The sequence below is a fragment of the Chrysochloris asiatica genome, unplaced genomic scaffold (genome assembly GCF_000296735.1).
Source record: "Chrysochloris asiatica unplaced genomic scaffold, ChrAsi1.0 scaffold00015, whole genome shotgun sequence".
In the NCBI taxonomy this organism is placed as follows: domain Eukaryota; kingdom Metazoa; phylum Chordata; class Mammalia; order Afrosoricida; family Chrysochloridae; genus Chrysochloris; species Chrysochloris asiatica.
Genome location: NW_006408533.1, coordinates 1,068,885 through 1,075,393, shown reverse-complemented (window position 1 = coordinate 1,075,393; position 6,509 = coordinate 1,068,885). Strand labels below are relative to the sequence as shown.

Here is a 6,509-nt window from a genome sequence, read left to right as displayed (position 1 = left end):
TCCATTTTTTGCTATTGTAAATAGTGCTGCTGTGAACATTGGTGTGCATATATCTTCTTGTGTTGTGGTTTGTATTTCTTGTTCTCTCCTTCATTTTTGAACGACAGTTTTGCCAGAGGTAGAATTCTTGGTTGGCAATGTGCAGCACTTTGAATATATCTTCCCACTGGCTTCTGGCTTCCATGTCTTTTGATGACTAATTGACTGCTAATCTTATTGAGGACTTCTAGTGTGGCACTGTAGGATCAGCACTGGACTGCGAACCACAAGGTCAGTAGTTTAAATTCACCAGCTACTCCTCAGAAACCCTATACAAGGTCCCTATGAACCAACTCGATGGTACTTAGGAATAACAACAACAGTGTTATTGAGGATCACATGTATATGATAGTATGCTTCTCTTTAGCTACTTTCAAGATTATGTCTTTGTCTTAACATGTCTGTGTTATAATATGTCTATGTGGATCATTTTTCATTTATCCTACTTGGAATTCATTGAGTTCCATGAAGTAAAATGTTTTTCATCAAATTTGGAAAGTTTGGGGCCATTATTTCTTCAAATACTTTTCTGCTCCTTGTTTTCTGTCTTCCTCTCTATCTTCTCATTACTTCTATTACGTATTTGCTGGTAAACTTGATGGTTTCCCACCAGTCTATGTGGCTCTGTTCATTTTTCTTCATTCTTTTTTCTTTCTATGCCTTGGATTATCTCAATTGATCTGTTTTCAGATTTGTTGATTCTTCCTTCAACTGTCCAAATGTGCTGTTGAGCTCGTCTAGTGATTTTAAAATGTTTTCATATTGTATATTTCCATTCCAAAATATCTATTTGGCTCTTTGTTTTTCAAACTTCCTATGGGTCAGAACTGACTCAATGGCACTTAACAACAACAACAATATCGTAGTTGATATTTGCTATTTGGTGAGACACTGTTCTCATGTTTCTGTTGTAGGGGCTGTCGAGTTGACCTACATACAACAGAATGAAACACTGCCTAGTCCTGCGCCATCCTCACAATTGTTGTTACACGAGTCCATTGCTGCTGCCACTGTGCCAGTCAACTTTGTTGGAGGTCTTCCTCTTTTTTCACAAAAATGCTACTTTACCAAGCATGATGTCCTTCTATAAGGACTGGTCCCTTCTGATAATATGTTCAAGGTATGAGAAATGAAATCTCGCCATCCTGGCTTCTAAGGAGCATTCTGGCTGTACTTCTTCCAACACAGATTTGTTTGTTCTTCGGGCAATCCATGGTTACTTTCAATATTCTTCTTCAACGCCATAACTCAAATGTATCAACTCTTCTATAGTCTTCTTTATGTATTGTTCAATTTTGACATACAGATGAGGCTACTGAAAATACCATGGCTTAGGTCAGGCGCACCTTAGTGTTCAAACTGACATCTTTGCTCTTGAACACTTTGAAGAGGTCTTGTGCAGCAAGATTTGCCTAATACAGTATGTCTTTTGATTTCGTAACTGGTATTTCCATGAGTGTTGATAGTAGATCTAAGCAAAATGAAGTCTTTGACAACTTCAGTCTTTCCTACATTTGTTATTGTTGTTCTTCTTAAGTGCTGTCCAGTCGGTTTTGACCCTAGTCTTTGCTGACAATCTCTGTGTGCATGTTGGGGAACCTCTTCAATAATTAGTCAAGTAGTTAACAAACTCTGACTTCCCTTTCAATCCAGCTTACACAAAGCCACAAGGCTAACCAGATGCTAGCACTTAGGCCATTCTTGAGTCTTTCCTAAAAGTGCCCACAGCCCTAGGTGTGTGCACAGACCAGGCATGCAAAGCCTTCTTCTATAGTCATAGGAATATAGTGAGGCATTTCAAAGCTCTTAGAAACTCTTAGGTCTTGGGTGGCACTAATGGATTGCAGCGTGACTGCTAAGCTAAAAGTTAACAGTTCAAACCCACGTACTGGCACAGTGAAAGAAAAGCTTGAAGATCTGCTTCCATAAAAATGGCAGTCGAGAAAACCCTCTGAAGTAGTTCTACTCTGTAACACAGAGGGTTTGGCATGATTTTCTTAGCCCCCAGCTTTTCTTTTTGAGTGTTTTGTTTAGCCTCTTGATTTCCCCAACTATTAATTCATCACCTCAGGCAGCCATGAAAATAAATGGATGCCTCTGAATGGTTTCAACAAATATCCTCAAGGAAAAGGCTTTTTGTACTGGAAGAACAGTGAGTCAGACCAAATAAAGACAATCTTGCAAATGGTCTTCCAGGAAATTTGCTGACTGGTCAGATGACCGTTCACTGAGCCTTAGAAGGAGTCCAGCCCCACCCTGCCCCTTCTGGGGACTGTCAGGCTGCTGATTTCATGTGTCTGTGGATGACGATTTCAGGCTACTGCGGTGCTGAAGCATGCAGGAGGGTAGCAGGACAAGGGTTCTAACACCACAGAGCTCACGCTTCTTATTGCGATCTAGCCATTTTTCTTAAATAAATGCTCAAAGATTTCTGTACCTTAAGTCAACTGCCAGAGTTCTGAAAAAAATTGACTTTGACAATTCTTTGGCTATTACGGAGGAGAAGTTTTCCAAAGGTTCTTACTCCACTTTTTTTTTGCCAACATCACCCCTCTTCATATAAATAGATTCATATAATAGTTGGTCTTTTGAATCTTACTTCTACAGCTCAGCATAATGTTTTGAGGTTTATCCATGTCACATTGTTGTTAAGTGCTTCCGAGTCGGTTCCAACTTATAGCGACTTTGTATAGAGTTTCCCAGGTTGTACATCTTTGTGGAGCTGAAAGCCTCTTCTTTCTCCTGCAAATTGGATGGTAGGCTTGCACTGCTGACCTTGTGGTTTGCAGTCCAGCACTTATCCTACAGAGCCACTGTGTTCCCACCCATGCCACAGTTTGCAGTCCATTGCATTAACCCACAGTGCCACACTAGGATTCCCCACGTCATAGTAGGTATCAACATTTTCTACTTTTTATTGTTACTATTTTATTATTCATTCACCTTATTGTGAAAATTTTAAACCCATACATTTTGAGCTTAACTATTTTGTGTAACGCTGTTGGATAAGCATTGGACTGCAAGGTCGACAGTTCAAACTTACCAGCTGCTCTTCGGAAGCCTTTTACCAGGATGCTATGCATTGGAAATGATTTGACAGCACTTAACAACAACAATATTGTATGCATCTGAATGTAGGCAAAATCTAGAAGAACCAGATAAAAGAAAACCATGCCAGAGAAAACACAAAGTGATCGTATGGAAAGCACACAAATTAGAATTAAGAAAGATGCTTAATGTTCTGATGATTAGATAATAGTTGTTTGTAAAAATGTGAGAAGGGAAGAAAATTTAGTGGAAAGGGTAAGAAAATGGGATTAGAAAATGTGCAAAAGAATATGTGGGAAGTATATTTTTGAAAAGGAGATAACACAGTAAAGAAAGAAGAAAAGCTGTCCCTAGTGGGAAACTGACAAACTTCTGCTGCAGGATTTTCAGAGAACATGAATAGCCCCTCTGACCCAGGCAGGTAAGATAGTCAAGGCACATCTATGCTGAGGACTTGCTTATGGCACAGCAAGCTTTACAACGGGACAGCACTTTCAACAGGAATTGAAACTCTTATGATAAACCATGAAAGCCCGAAATACATCCCTCCAGAGGTGATAAATGCCAAAGATTAGAGTTTCCCTATCTAGGTTCTAGGAGTCCTGGTAGCATAGTGAGTTATACATCGGGCTGCTAACTTCAAGGTCAACAGTTCGAATCCACCAGCCACTCTAAGGGAGAAAGGTGAGGCGTTGTGCTCCTGTGAAGATTTACAGCCTCGGATGCCCTATACAGGGTTTCTGAAGTTGGGACTGACTGGATGGCACATCACCACCACCATCCTTGGTTCTGAATGGGTTCAAGGACTCTACAGATGATTCCCATCAGCTCAGTGTAGGTGAATAGGAAGAAGGCAGTCCAAACAAAGCAGTTCCAACCAGTATCAACTGACAGCCCCCAGAAGGGTGGTGAGAAACAGAAGGGAAACACCTTTATTTTTCAGATTAGAGACTCCAGCCTAGGATGTGGAACCAGAAACTAGAAAATGTGACACACTGGACATTTTTACGCACCAATAAATACTGATGTTTTTGTTAAACAGCGTCACCCACAAATCACAGGCTCTGCTTGTAACTGATCATTCTTCCTTTTGGGAATTTGGAAAGATTTTATTTGTGTTTACCTTGGGCCCCTTAAAAATTCCTTGTTTATTAATTAGCCTATTAATCTGCAACTCAATTTCAAACACACAAGTCAGGTTTTGTTTCCAATCAGAATTGGTTCTTTTCCCAAGCAGTGGGCTCTTCTGGCAAAACAATCAGCATAACTTTTACCACAATCTTTTACATCCAGCTGGTCCTGATGTCTCAACTGTTGTTGGTGTTGTTGCTAAGTGCTGTTGAATGAATTAGTTCTGACTCATACTGACCCTATATAGGGTTTCCAAGGAGCGGCCTGTTAGGTCAAACCTTGTCGTTCAAGCCGACCTTGGGGTTGAGTGCTTATCCTATGGTGTTACACCAGCACAGAAAAAATAAGGATTCAGAATTATTAGTGGCAAACCAAGAAGAGTTCCACAAATTAGAAGTTCACTCGTTCTCTTTAACTGCATAATCAGCTCCTGTAAGAAGGCTTGTGTGCTCACATCTTAACAGCTAAGTGTTACCATATAGACATAAGACATAACATAAGGCATACCGAAATGCTCAATTATGTCTGAGCTTCAGGTAGCATTCATGGTCTTATTCACCTTGAATATTGGATCATTTTAACAATACAAACAGAATACAATTTGTATTGGTTAATAGTTACAATCAAGTAGGTATGAAATGTTTTCTGATTTGATGCTGTTGCTGTGTGGTTAGTTGCTGTCAAGTCAGCTTCAAGTACTGGTGACTCATGGACAACACAATGAAACACTGTTCTTCTGGTACCATCTTCACAGTCATTGATGCAGCCACCATGCACACTGAATGTCAGCCTAGCTACGGGGCTTGTTTTCCATCACTCATTGTGTTGTGACCCGTAGAGTTTTCATTGGCTAATTTTCAGAAGTAGAGCACCAGGTTTCTCTTTCTAGTCTGTCTCCACTGAAACCTACTGGTGTTTGAAACACTGGTGACATAGCTTTCATCATCGTCACATCCTGACAGTCACCACAGTACGACAACCTAACACACGGGTGATAGGTGATTTGGTATGTTTTCCTTTATTTACCTATAGTACTCATTTCTTGTGATTTTGTATTTTCATGAATTTCTATCCATCTAAAGCATTTGTCCCACCACTTGTCCATCAGTTTGTCGTACTGTGGTGGCTTGTGAGTTACTGTAATTCTGGAAGCTATGCCGCGGGTATTTTAAATATCAACAGGGTCACCACCTACAGTAGACAGGTTTCAGATGAACTTCTAGATGAAGAAAAACTAGGAAGAAAGAGAGATGAACCACTTCCAAATATTGATATTGATATGGAAGTTGTTAAGGACTTCATTCTTCTTGGATCAACCATCAATACTCATGGAAGCAGCAGTCAAGAAATCAAACAATGCATTGCATTAGGCAAATCTGCTCCACAAGACCTTTTTAAAGTGTTGAAGAGCAAAGATGTCAGCTTGAGGACTAAGATGTGCCTGACCCAAGCCATGGTATTTTTAATAATCTCATATGCGTGCAAAAGCTGGACAGTGAATAAGGAAGCTCGTAGAAGAACTGACGCATTTGAGTTGTGGTGTTGCAGGAGAATAGTGAAAGTACCAGGGACTGCCAATTGAACAAACAGATCTGTGTTGGAAGAAGTGCAGCCAGAGTGCTGCTTGGAGGCCAGGATGACCAAACTTCGTCTCTCATACTTCGGACATATTGTCAGGAGGGACCAGTCACTGCAGAAGGATATCATGTTTGGTAAGGTGGTAGTGGTGGTGATGTGCCATGGGTCAGAGAAAAAGAGGAAGGGTCAGAGAAAAAGAGGAAGATCCCCAGAGAGATGGATTGGCTAAGTGGCAGCATCAATGGGTTCAAGTGTGGCAACAATCGTGAGGTTGGCCCAGAACTGGGCAGTGTTTGTTCTGTTGTACACAGGGTCTCTATGAATCGGCACTAACTTGATGGTACCTAACAACAACAACAAAGCATTTGTCAGAAATTCAATGGGTCCAAGACACTTGACAGAGGCCTAAGCCTGTAGGTCGCTACGTGGTAGCATCTACAATCTCATGGGGTTTTTAAGACAAAGGCAATTAACTGAAACACAGGAGTTGATGTTGTTAGGTGCCATTGAGTTGGTACTGACTCATAGTGACCTTATGCATAGCAGTATGAAACACTGCCTGATCCTGGGCCAACCTCACTATTGTTGCCACGCTTGAGCCCACTGATGCTGGCACTTGGCCAATCCATCTCATTGGGGGTCTTCCTCTTTTTCTCTGACCCTCCTCCTTGCCAAACATGATATCCTTCTCCAGCGACTGGTCCCTCCTGACA

At 41.0% G+C, this 6,509-nt stretch overlaps 1 protein-coding gene across 1 annotated transcript in view; it reads right to left on the bottom strand.

The window, feature by feature from the left end:
- LAMA3 (laminin, alpha 3) overlaps positions 1–6,509 on the bottom strand; it is a 368,228-nt gene that overhangs the window by 102,320 nt on the left and 259,399 nt on the right. The window lies entirely within an intron of this gene.